Here is a 13,949-nt window from a genome sequence, read left to right on the forward strand (position 1 = left end):
CACTGGGTGGGGAAGGAGGCTGGATGGGGGAAGGAGGCTGGATGGGGGAAGGAGGATGGATTGGGGAAGGAGGAGGGATTGGGGAAGGAGGATGGAATGGGGAGCTGGTTACAGAGGGTGGGTCTGATTGAGAGGAGGAGGGGGGCGGAGAGGGTGTTTGGGCCACAGAGGGGGAGATGTGCTGAGAGGTGGATTGGTCCACAGAGGGTGAGGGGGCCAGAGAGGGGGAATGGGAAAGAGAGGTGGAGGTGGGTGGAGTGGTGGTTTGGCCTACAGAGGGGGAGGGGGACAGAGAGGGGTATTGGTAAAGAGAGGGGGAGGGGGGCAGAGAAGGGGATTGGGAAGGAGAGGGGGATTGGGCCACAGAAGGGGAGGGGGGCTGAGAAGGGGATTGGAAAGAAGAGGGGGATTGGGCCACAGAAGTGGAGGGGGGTTGAGAAGGGGATTGGGAAGGAGAGGGGGATTGGGCCACAGAAGGGGAGGGGGGCTGAGAAGGGGATTGGGAAGGAGAGGGGGATTGGGCCACAGAAGTGGAGGGGGGCTGAGAAGGGGATTGGGAAGGAGAGGGGGATTGGGCCACAGAAGGGGAGGGGGGCTGAGAAGGGGATTGGGAAGGAGAGGGGGATTGGGCCACAGAAGGGGAGGGGGGCTGAGAAGGGGATTGGTGCAGGCTTTCAGCAGCAGCTTGCCGTTGTGCTTGCCATAGAATGACATATGTAATATTTAGGTTGTGGCTTTAAAAAATTATAACAACAGCATTTTTTCTATTACACTGTTCTGTCCCATGTTAAAGACACAGGGGTAAAATTATTAATTTTTTTTTTTTTGGAACTGGTGATGTTGGCCATAGCAACCAATCTGATTATACGTAACATTTATTAAGCTGCTTCTAGAAGAGAAAAGATTGAATCTGATTGGTTGCTATAGGCAACATCACCAGTTCTAAAAAGCTCCCACCGATGTAAATTTACCACACAGAGCAAGTTATTGGGTTCAGTTGACAACCTGCGTAGCAACTCAGTACAACAACATGCACTTTTTCAGAAGCACTTTGCTACACAGTCAGTACTGCTTGCCATAACCACACACACTGTGTCATGTTTGTTCTACAATACTACATTGTCAGTGTGCTAATTTTCACACTATATAACTTAGTAAAAAATATGCAAGTTTTGCATTCAAAGTTTCTGCTAATAATCTTAGTGGAATTTAATGTAATATGAAACTTACTTCGCCTACGTGTATTGCGGATTTGTTGGCGGATTTGCACCAACAGGTCCGGTGTGCGACGATGGAGGTCGCTCCAGCGCCTTTCTAGCTGGATAATAGTGCGTCTGGTCCGGGTGCGGGTGCGGAGTATGCGGTGGACCTCCGCATAGGCCTCGCGCTTTATCCTATTGGGGACAAAGGGGCCTACGCGGCGGTCCATCACCGCGACCAACACACGCAGCTCACGGCGGGTAAAAGCTGCTGTGCGCATGGTGCCAATGGCGTTTTCCATATATGGGCTTATATTTATAGTGTGTGGTGGCATGTGATTGGTTGTAATTGTATGGTGTCATCTTTAATAAACTTTATTGATATGTGTACATTAATGTGCAGGACAGTTTGTACAGTTCGCATGGGCGGAGATTCGCACCCGCGGACACACACACACACACACACACACACACACACACACATATATATCATTAAGATATGGCTGCAATTCATAAACATATAAGTCTACATATAGATATATATATATATATATATATATTAGAGATGAGCGCCGGAAATTTTTCGGGTTTTGTGTTTTGGTTTTGGGTTCGGTTCCGCGGCCGTGTTTTGGGTTCGACCGCGTTTTGGCAAAACCTCACCGAATTTTTTTTGTCGGATTCGGGTGTGTTTTGGATTCGGGTGTTTTTTTCAAAAAACCCTAAAAAACAGCTTAAATCATAGAATTTGGGGGTAATTTTGATCCCAAAGTATTATTAACCTCAAAAAACATAATTTACACTCATTTTCAGCCTATTCTGAACACATCACACCTCACAATATTATTTTTAGTCCTAAAATTTGCACCGAGGTCGCTGTGTGAGTAAGATAAGCGACCCTAGTGGCCGACACAAACACCGGGCCCATCTAGGAGTGGCACTGCAGTGTCACGCAGGATGGCCCTTCCAAAAAACCCTCCCCAAACAGCACATGACGCAAAGAAAAAAAGAGGCGCAATGAGGTAGCTGACTGTGTGAGTAAGATTAGCGACCCTAGTGGCCGACACAAACACCGGGCACATCTAGGAGTGGCACTGCAGTGTCACGCAGGATGTCCCTTCCAAAAAACCCTCCCCAAACAGCACATGACGCAAAGAAAAAAAGAGGCGCAATGAGGTAGCTGACTGTGTGAGTAAGATTAGCGACCCTAGTGGCCGACACAAACACCGGGCCCATCTAGGAGTGGCACTGCAGTGTCACGCAGGATGTCCCTTCCAAAAAACCCTCCCCAATCAGCACATGATGCAAAGAAAAAGAAAAGAAAAAAGAGGTGCAAGATGGAATTATCCTTGGGCCCTCCCACCCACCCTTATGTTGTATAAACAAAACAGGACATGCACACTTTAACCAACCCATCATTTCAGTGACAGGGTCTGCCACACGACTGTGACTGATATGACGGGTTGGTTTGGACCCCCCCCAAAAAAGAAGCAATTAATCTCTCCTTGCACAAACTGGCTCTACAGAGGCAAGATGTCCACCTCATCTTCACCCTCCGATATATCACCGTGTACATCCCCCTCCTCACAGATTATCAATTCGTCCCCACTGGAATCCACCATCTCAGCTCCCTGTGTACTTTGTGGAGGCAATTGCTGCTGGTCAATGTCTCCGCGGAGGAATTGATTATAATTCATTTTAATGAACATCATCTTCTCCACATTTTCTGGATGTAACCTCGTACGCCGATTGCTGACAAGGTGAGCGGCGGCACTAAACACTCTTTCGGAGTACACACTTGTGGGAGGGCAACTTAGGTAGAATAAAGCCAGTTTGTGCAAGGGCCTCCAAATTGCCTCTTTTTCCTGCCAGTATAAGTACGGACTGTGTGACGTGCCTACTTGGATGCGGTCACTCATATAATCCTCCACCATTCTATCAATGTTGAGAGAATCATATGCAGTGACAGTAGACGACATGTCCGTAATCGTTGTCAGGTCCTTCAGTCCGGACCAGATGTCAGCATCAGCAGTCGCTCCAGACTGCCCTGCATCACCGCCAGCGGGTGGGCTCGGAATTCTGAGCCTTTTCCTCGCACCCCCAGTTGCGGGAGAATGTGAAGGAGGAGATGTTGACAGGTCGCGTTCCGCTTGACTTGACAATTTTGTCACCAGCAGGTCTTTCAACCCCAGCAGACCTGTGTCTGCCGGAAAGAGAGATCCAAGGTAGGCTTTAAATCTAGGATCGAGCACGGTGGCCAAAATGTAGTGCTCTGATTTCAACAGATTGACCACCCGTGAATCCTTGTTAAGCGAATTAAGGGCTGCATCCACAAGTCCCACATGCCTAGCGGAATCGCTCCGTGTTAGCTCCTTCTTCAATGCCTCCAGCTTCTTCTGCAAAAGCCTGATGAGGGGAATGACCTGACTCAGGCTGGCAGTGTCTGAACTGACTTCACGTGTGGCAAGTTCAAAGGGCATCAGAACCTTGCACAACGTTGAAATCATTCTCCACTGCACTTGAGACAGGTGCATTCCATCTCCTATATCGTGCTCAATTGTATAGGCTTGAATGGCCTTTTGCTGCTCCTCCAACCTCTGAAGCATATAGAGGGTTGAATTCCACCTCGTTACCACTTCTTGCTTCAGATGATGGCAGGGCAGGTTCAGTAGTTTTTGGTGGTGCTCCAGTCTTCTGTACGTGGTGCCTGTACGCCGAAAGTGTCCCGCAATTTTTCTGGCCACCGACAGCATCTCTTGCACGCCCCTGTCGTTTTTTAAAAAATTCTGCACCACCAAATTCAAGGTATGTGCAAAACATGGGACGTGCTGGAATTTGCCCATATTTAATGCACACACAATATTGCTGGCGTTGTCCGATGCCACAAATCCACAGGAGAGTCCAATTGGGGTAAGCCATTCCGCGATGATCTTCCTCAGTTGCCGTAAGAGGTTTTCAGCTGTGTGCGTATTCTGGAAAGCGGTGATACAAAGCGTAGCCTGCCTAGGAAAGAGTTGGCGTTTGCGAGATGCTGCTACTGGTGCCGCCGCTGCTGTTCTTGCGGCGGGAGTCCATACATCTACCCAGTGGGCTGTCACAGTCATATAGTCCTGACCCTGCCCTGCTCCACTTGTCCACATGTCCGTGGTTAAGTGGACATTGGGTACAACTGCATTTTTTAGGACACTGGTGAGTCTTTTTCTGACGTCCGTGTACATTCTCGGTATCGCCTGCCTAGAGAAGTGGAACCTAGATGGTATTTGGTAACGGGGGCACACTGCCTCAATAAATTGTCTAGTTCCCTGTGAACTAACGGCGGATACCGGACGCACGTCTAACACCAACATAGTTGTCAAGGACTCAGTTATCCGCTTTGCAGTAGGATGACTGCTGTGATATTTCATCTTCCTCGCAAAGGACTGTTGAACAGTCAATTGCTTACTGGAAGTAGTACAAGTGGGCTTACGACTTCCCCTCTGGGATGACCATCGACTCCCAGCGGCAACAACAGCAGCGCCAGCAGCAGTAGGCGTTACACGCAAGGATGCATCGGAGGAATCCCAGGCAGGAAAGGACTCGTCAGACTTGCCAGTGACATGGCCTGCAGGACTATTGGCATTCCTGGGGAAGGAGGAAATTGACACTGAGGGAGTTGGTGGGGTGGTTTGCGTGAGCTTGGTTACAAGAGGAAGGGATTTACTGGTCAGTGGACTGCTTCCGCTGTCACCCAAAGTTTTTGAACTTGTCACTGACTTATTATGAATGCGCTGCAGGTGACGTATAAGGGAGGATGTTCCGAGGTGGTTAACGTCCTTACCCCTACTTATTACAGCTTGACAAAGGGAACACACGGCTTGACACCTGTTGTCCGCATTTCTGGTGAAATACCTCCACACCGAAGAGCTGATTTTTTTGGTATTTTCACCTGGCATGTCAACGGCCATATTCCTCCCACGGACAACAGGTGTCTCCCCGGGTGCCTGACTTAAACAAACCACCTCACCATCAGAATCCTCCTGGTCAATTTCCTCCCCAGCGCCAGCAACACCCATATCCTCCTCATCCTGGTGTACTTCAACACTGACATCTTCAATCTGACTATCAGGAACTGGACTGCGGGTGCTCCTTCCAGCACTTGCAGGGGGCATGCAAATAGTGGAAGGCGCATGCTCTTCACGTCCAGTGTTGGGAAGGTCAGGCATCGCAAACGACACAATTGGACTCTCCTTGTGGATTTGGGATTTCAAAGAACGCACAGTTCTTTGCGGTGCTTTTGCCAGCTTGAGTCTTTTCAGTTTTCTAGCGAGAGGCTGAGTGCTTCCATCCTCATGTGAAGCTGAACCACTAGCCATGAACATAGGCCAGGGCCTCAGCCGTTCCTTGCCACTCCGTGTGGTAAATGGCATATTGGCAAGTTTACGCTTCTCCTCCGACAATTTTATTTTAGGTTTTGGAGTCCTTTTTTTTCTGATATTTGGTGTTTTGGATTTGACATGCTCTGTACTATGACATTGGGCATCGGCCTTGGCAGACGACGTTGCTGGCATTTCATCGTCTCGGCCATGACTAGTGGCAGCAGCTTCAGCACGAGGTGGAAGTGGATCTTGATCTTTCCCTAATTTTGGAACCTCAACTTTTTTGTTCTCCATATTTTATAGGCAGAACTAAAAGGCACCTCAGGTAAACAATGGAGATGGATGGATTGGATACTAGTATACAATTATGGACGGACTGCCACGGTTAGGTGGTATAAAAAAACCACGGTTAGGTGGTATATATTATAATAATAATACAATTATGGATGGACGGACTGCCTGCCGACTGCCGACACAGAGGTAGCCACAGCCGTGAACTACCGCACTGTACACTGGTTGATAAAGAGATAGTAGTATACTCGTAACAACTAGTATGACACTATGACGACGGTATAAAGAATGAAAAAAAAACCACGGTTAGGTGGTATATATTATAATAATAATACAATTATGGATGGACGGACTGCCTGCCGACTGCCGACACAGAGGTAGCCACAGCCGTGAACTACCGCACTGTACACTGGTTGATAAAGAGATAGTAGTATACTCGTAACAATTAGGATGACACTATGACGGTATAAAGAATGAAAAAAAAACCACGGTTAGGTGGTAGGTATATAATAATAAATAATACAATTCTGGTCGGACGGACTGCCTGCCGTGTGCCGACACAGAGGTAGCCACAGCCGTGAACTACCGCACTGTACACTGGTTGATAAAGAGATAGTAGTATACTCGTAACAATTAGGATGACACTATGACGGTATAAAGAATGAAAAAAAAACCACGGTTAGGTGGTAGGTATATAATAATAAATAATACAATTCTGGTCGGACGGACTGCCTGCCGTGTGCCGACACAGAGGTAGCCACAGCCGTGAACTACCGCACTGTACACTGGTTGATAAAGAGATAGTAGTATACTCGTAACAATTAGGATGACACTATGACGGTATAAAGAATGAAAAAAAAACCACGGTTAGGTGGTAGGTATATAATAATAAATAATACAATTCTGGTCGGACGGACTGCCTGCCGTGTGCCGACACAGAGGTAGCCACAGCCGTGAACTACCGCACTGTACACTGGTTGATAAAGAGATAGTAGTATACTCGTAACAATTAGGATGACACTATGACGGTATAAAGAATGAAAAAAAAACCACGGTTAGGTGGTAGGTATATAATAATAAATAATACAATTCTGGTCGGACGGACTGCCTGCCGTGTGCCGACACAGAGGTAGCCACAGCCGTGAACTACCGCACTGTACACTGGTTGATAAAGAGATAGTAGTATACTCGTAACAATTAGGATGACACTATGACGGTATAAAGAATGAAAAAAAAACCACGGTTAGGTGGTAGGTATATAATAATAAATAATACAATTCTGGTCGGACGGACTGCCTGCCGTGTGCCGACACAGAGGTAGCCACAGCCGTGAACTACCGCACTGTACACTGGTTGATAAAGAGATAGTAGTATACTCGTAACAATTAGGATGACACTATGACGGTATAAAGAATGAAAAAAAAACCACGGTTAGGTGGTAGGTATATAATAATAAATAATACAATTCTGGTCGGACGGACTGCCTGCCGTGTGCCGACACAGAGGTAGCCACAGCCGTGAACTACCGCACTGTACACTGGTTGATAAAGAGATAGTAGTATACTCGTAACAATTAGGATGACACTATGACGGTATAAAGAATGAAAAAAAAACCACGGTTAGGTGGTAGGTATATAATAATAAATAATACAATTCTGGTCGGACGGACTGCCTGCCGTGTGCCGACACAGAGGTAGCCACAGCCGTGAACTACCGCACTGTACACTGGTTGATAAAGAGATAGTAGTATACTCGTAACAATTAGGATGACACTATGACGGTATAAAGAATGAAAAAAAAACCACGGTTAGGTGGTAGGTATATAATAATAAATAATACAATTCTGGTCGGACGGACTGCCTGCCGTGTGCCGACACAGAGGTAGCCACAGCCGTGAACTACCGCACTGTACACTGGTTGATAAAGAGATAGTAGTATACTCGTAACAATTAGGATGACACTATGACGGTATAAAGAATGAAAAAAAAACCACGGTTAGGTGGTAGGTATATAATAATAAATAATACAATTCTGGTCGGACGGACTGCCTGCCGTGTGCCGACACAGAGGTAGCCACAGCCGTGAACTACCGCACTGTACACTGGTTGATAAAGAGATAGTAGTATACTCGTAACAATTAGGATGACACTATGACGGTATAAAGAATGAAAAAAAAACCACGGTTAGGTGGTAGGTATATAATAATAAATAATACAATTCTGGTCGGACGGACTGCCTGCCGTGTGCCGACACAGAGGTAGCCACAGCCGTGAACTACCGCACTGTACACTGGTTGATAAAGAGATAGTAGTATACTCGTAACAATTAGGATGACACTATGACGGTATAAAGAATGAAAAAAAAACCACGGTTAGGTGGTAGGTATATAATAATAAATAATACAATTCTGGTCGGACGGACTGCCTGCCGTGTGCCGACACAGAGGTAGCCACAGCCGTGAACTACCGCACTGTACACTGGTTGATAAAGAGATAGTAGTATACTCGTAACAATTAGGATGACACTATGACGGTATAAAGAATGAAAAAAAAACCACGGTTAGGTGGTAGGTATATAATAATAAATAATACAATTCTGGTCGGACGGACTGCCTGCCGTGTGCCGACACAGAGGTAGCCACAGCCGTGAACTACCGCACTGTACACTGGTTGATAAAGAGATAGTAGTATACTCGTAACAATTAGGATGACACTATGACGGTATAAAGAATGAAAAAAAAACCACGGTTAGGTGGTAGGTATATAATAATAAATAATACAATTCTGGTCGGACGGACTGCCTGCCGTGTGCCGACACAGAGGTAGCCACAGCCGTGAACTACCGCACTGTACACTGGTTGATAAAGAGATAGTAGTATACTCGTAACAATTAGGATGACACTATGACGGTATAAAGAATGAAAAAAAAACCACGGTTAGGTGGTAGGTATATAATAATAAATAATACAATTCTGGTCGGACGGACTGCCTGCCGTGTGCCGACACAGAGGTAGCCACAGCCGTGAACTACCGCACTGTACACTGGTTGATAAAGAGATAGTAGTATACTCGTAACAATTAGGATGACACTATGACGGTATAAAGAATGAAAAAAAAACCACGGTTAGGTGGTAGGTATATAATAATAAATAATACAATTCTGGTCGGACGGACTGCCTGCCGTGTGCCGACACAGAGGTAGCCACAGCCGTGAACTACCGCACTGTACTGTGTCTGCTGCTAATATAGACTGGTTGATATTTAAAGAGATATTAGTAGTATACAACAATACTATACTGGTGGTCAGGCACTGGTCACCACTCCTGCAGCAAAAGTGTGCACTGTTAATTAATATAATTGTACTCCTGGCTCCTGCTAACAACCTTCAGTGCTCCCCAGTCTCCCCCACAATTAATTATAAGCTTTTAATTTATACATTGATGACTGTGCAGCACACTGGGCTGAGCTGAGTGCACACAGACTGAGTCACACTGTGTGACTGACTGTGCTGTGTATCGTTTTTTTTTTCAGGCAGAGAACGGATATAGCAGAGAGAAGTGAACGGATATATTATATTAAATAAAAGTTAACTAGCAACTGCACTGGTCACTGACTGTGGTAAACTAACTCTGTCTGCGACTCTGCACAATCTCTCTCTATCTAATCTATCTATCTCTATTCTAATGGAGAGGACGCCAGACACGTCCTCTCCCTATCAATCTCAATGCACGAGTGAAAATGGCGGCGACGCGCGGCTCCTTATATAGAATCCGAGTCTCGCGAGAATCCGACAGCGTCATGATGACGTTCGGGCGCGCTCGGGTTAACCGAGCAAGGCGGGAAGATCCGAGTCGCTCGGACCCGTGAAAAAAAACATGAAGTTCGGGCGGGTTCGGATTCCGAGGAACCGAACCCGCTCATCTCTAATATATATATATATATATATATTTAAAACAACACACACACACATTTTTTTTTCACCCTATTTTTGGGCTTAGAAAAAACACAACTAAGTGTAACAATCTGTTTACTCACCACATTTTGCTGGAACACACAGCTACACAAAGTCACAAATTTTTGTTTTTTTAGGATCAGATGGTGTGTCATTTTTATGGTAAACAGATGCACAAGCCAATCAGAAAATTAAAAAAATAAATAAAAGTTATTGTTGTTTAATAACACAATTACCCCAAATTCAAAACTACAAAATAATAAAAAAAAAAAAATACCATTGTATACAACAATCTTACACAACAAACATGATAAGGAGAACATTACAGATAAAATCTGTACTGAAACAATATAAAATACTCGCTAAACTCACTCAGAAATGTGCTCACTCAGAAATGTCCACCTTGCTTCAGTAATTTTCTGCATACACCCACACACACACAGGCTGCATGCAGGGCGTTTATATAGCCAGTACAACAATTACTGGACCAATTTGCATAATTTACACCTGCGCGGATTTCCGCACCGGAAAACACACGCAGCTATAAATAGCTAGACACTCGTGCATACACACATGCCACCAGCAACATGGCTACTCGTGAGCAGATGGCAGCAGAGATGGACGAGGTGCAGCAGCAGATGGCTGCTTTAACACATCGACGCCTAGCGCTGCGGAGGCAGATGCTTGACTCTGCCAATGCTGAGTTAGAAATAGCAGGACCCAGTACTATACAAACTCCATCTTCTGATACCCAGGAGTTAGGAGTGAATCCCCTGCCAGACATAGATAGTGGGGAAACTGAGGGTGATTCCGGACTAGCAGCTCAAACACAAACTACACAAGCAGCTAGTGAAGAGGAAGATGGTGAGGAAGGACAGGACGATAGCTCACAGGCTACATCCAAAAAAAAGAAAAGACAGCCCGCCTTCACTAAGAGGGAGTTACGTGTTTTGGTCAAACAGGCCATGGAAAAAATACATCGAGGACCCAAAAACATGGGTGCTGCATCCAAGATCAAATTTGGAGGGACATCACTGATTCTGTTAATGAAGTCGGCTCAATAGTCCGCACCTCGCAGGAAGTTCGAAGACGGTAAGTGTATATTGACAAACCATTTTCTGAGCCAAGTAATCTTAAAAACTTAGCTAGATGTGATGTTGCCTATAGCAACCAAATACATAACATGTGTACTATCAATTAAAGCAGGTATTCATAACTTTTATATCCCTTGCCCCTATTTTTTAACACATATGTAGTTGGGCCGACTTCAAATCCCGCCTGAAGGGCAAGAGGTCTGCGGAGTGGAATGCCTCGAGGGCAACAGGGGGAGGTCCAGCTCCACTGTGGAGTACACAGATCTTGAGGAGATGGCGATGGACTGTGTGAGCTACGAGGAGGGGGTTGGGGTGTCTCATATGGACACGGACCTGCCTGAAATACTCCATGCACATGACTTGCCAGGTAAGTTTACACACATATTCCTAAAGAAATATTTTTTTGGTTCCAAAAGTCTCATATTGTTTTTTTCTACTCTTTTTCCACTCATTCTTCTATTTGCTTTGAACATAACACAGCACAGGTGGGTGAGCAGGTAGAGTCACAGGAGGGTTATGTGGCTGAGGCTGAGGTGGGGGGACCTAGTGTCTGTGCCAGTGTGGGACCACACATTCCATCTGTCCAGATACCAACTGGCCCCCCCACCCAACCCTCTGCTATCCCGGACATCCTGTCTGAAATAGCCAGGTATGGTGAAAGCCTGAATGCTTTTCAGGACAGGATGCTCCGGGAGGTAAGCCAGATACCTGTCCGGCTCACTGAGCACAGAAACAGTGTGGAGCAAGGTGTAGCTCAACTCTGCCAAGGTCTGGCAGAGATCAGGCAGGGCCAAGATCAACTCGCCTCCTCCTTCCAACAACTTGCCAATTCGATTCGGCAAGGGCTCCAGGACATCACTGTCTTCCTTGCCCACAGTGGCAGAGAGCCAGCCACATCGGCTCCCTCCCCTCCCCCTGCCCAGGAAGAACATCCCACTGGGCAGGGCCCTCGAAGGTCGCTCCGCAGACCGAGCCATGAAGAACTACATCAGGCGGGGAAAAAAAAGAGAAAGTGATGTCTCTCCAGACGGGCAGCAGCCATGTTTTACATGTTGCCTCGATGTATTTTTTATTTTTGGCTTGTGTGGCCAGAATGTACAACTCCCTCAAAGTGAAAGGTTTTCTTTAAATTGTAGCCTGTGAGTTATTTTGGCCTACACCTGAGCCATCTTCCTCTTCCTAGCGAAAATGTGTATGTTTGTGTTTGTGTGTTGGTTCCGGAATCTACCTCAGTTCCCCTAAAAGTTTAGTCTGGCTGGGGTTTCACTTAGTTAATTTAAAACATCATATTTTGTCAGAAGATGGGGTTACCATAGTACTGGGTTCTGCTATGTGCATTTTGCCACTGCCATCTGCTTGCTGGTATGTCCATCTCTGTATGTGATGCTCATTTGTAGCCATGTTGTGTTGGTGATTTTGTATTTTTTTTGAAGTGAAAAAAAAATTACATTACAATTGTTTGTGTGTTTTATTAAACGTTATGCACTCAGGAAAACTGTGCCCTGTAAACTTGAACATGGCATATTGACATTTGTGGAACATGGGAACAATCAGAATATTCAGACAAACATTGAATATTCTAATTTAAAATCTGTATGCCTTGCACAACACTTAATTGGCCAGATAAAAAACCAAAAATAATTAGGAACTTGGGTTACTAGGGGCAACATGCCATAGTATTAGATATGGACACATATTCCCACAATAAAAAAAAAATGTATTAAGTCACATTAAATGTAGGCTGCATTATGTTGCTCATGTTATTTGGTATGCACAAAGGAATATGTCTATGTCGAGAAGATTTAGCTGATGTAGTTTATAAGTTGGTTTAGTCACATTTGATAGTATTAAACAAATAATTAAAACATTCATTTAACATCAAAGTATTTATATTTGTCCCAAAAATACAGTGCATTATTTGTGAGTGTGTCAGATTTATACGTGGTAACAATACAAATGTTAAGTGGCCATATAATTGCTGTTTGTAGCATTTTGTAAGAGCAGTGTTTGGCGAGTAATTGCTCAACAGGTGAATTCAGTTGCTAATTAATTGCTAATTAGAGCAGACACACACTTGTAACAGTACTTCGCAAGTGCTGAGTAGCTGCAGACTTACTCTTCGGCTGCGTCAAGATAGCGAACATTTGTTATGTACTTTTGCCATAAGATACGCATTTTTGCAAAAAACACGCCTACTGCTGGTTGCATACTCCCACACTAGCCGCCCACTTTCACGCCCATTTCGTTGGATAGCGAAGCCGTGCCTCTGCCACGCCTCCGTCACTCCCTGTTTTCGGTTATGTATTACGAGCAGATTTTCGGTTAGTGATTTTGCACAAGCGTCGTATCGCTCCCTTTGCGCATGCATATTTCCGCTTTCGCGCATGCGCAGTTTGAGATTTTTTGCCATTTGCGATGGGATGAACTGCTGCGAACAACTCGGAATGAGGGCCACTGTTCAGAAGCATTTTCTAATACTCAGATTTACTCAAATTCTGAACTGTACCATTATCTTTCTTGAATCATTATCTTTCTGTCTGAAATATACATTAGCAAGAATATATGCACGCCCACTTATTGAAAAATAAGTTATATTCTGACATCAAAGAAATATTCTGAAATCCTGACAGTTAAAATTAACTCTCACTATTTTCTATGGAACAGCTTTATATACAACAATAAGTTCAGATTTTACCATCTTCTGCCTTTAATTGGTTGGTACATCTCTAACCGTAACTCATCCAAGAGCTCTTGCTGTTCCTTTTCAGCTTCCGCAACACGTGCAGCCTGACTGGCCTCATTAATGGCATTGGGGGTAATTCCAAGTTGATCGCAGCAGGAATTTAGTTAGCAATTGGGCAAAACCATGTGCACTGCAGGGGAGGCAGATTTAAGATGTGCAAAGAGAGTTAGATTTGGGTGGGTTATTTTATTTCTGTGCAGGGGAAATACTGGCTGCTTTATTTTTACACTGCAAATTAGATTGCAGGTTGAACACACCCCACCCAAATCTAACTCTCTCTGCACATGTTAAATCTGCCTCCTCTGCAGTGCAGAGCCGG

General features: G+C 45.2%; 1 long non-coding RNA gene across 1 annotated transcript in view; it reads right to left on the reverse strand.

Annotated features, from left to right (window-relative positions):
• The window catches only part of LOC135057560 (uncharacterized), a 24,630-nt gene extending 10,938 nt beyond the window's left edge, over positions 1–13,692 (reverse strand). Inside the window, exon 1 of the long non-coding RNA XR_010244201.1 lies at positions 13,583–13,692. This is a non-coding gene — a long non-coding RNA (uncharacterized LOC135057560). The remainder of the gene's footprint in view (positions 1–13,582) is intronic.
• Between the last annotated feature and the right edge of the window lie 257 nt (positions 13,693–13,949).

The sequence above is a fragment of the Pseudophryne corroboree genome, chromosome 3 (assembly GCF_028390025.1).
Source record: "Pseudophryne corroboree isolate aPseCor3 chromosome 3, aPseCor3.hap2, whole genome shotgun sequence".
Classification (NCBI taxonomy): domain Eukaryota; kingdom Metazoa; phylum Chordata; class Amphibia; order Anura; family Myobatrachidae; genus Pseudophryne; species Pseudophryne corroboree.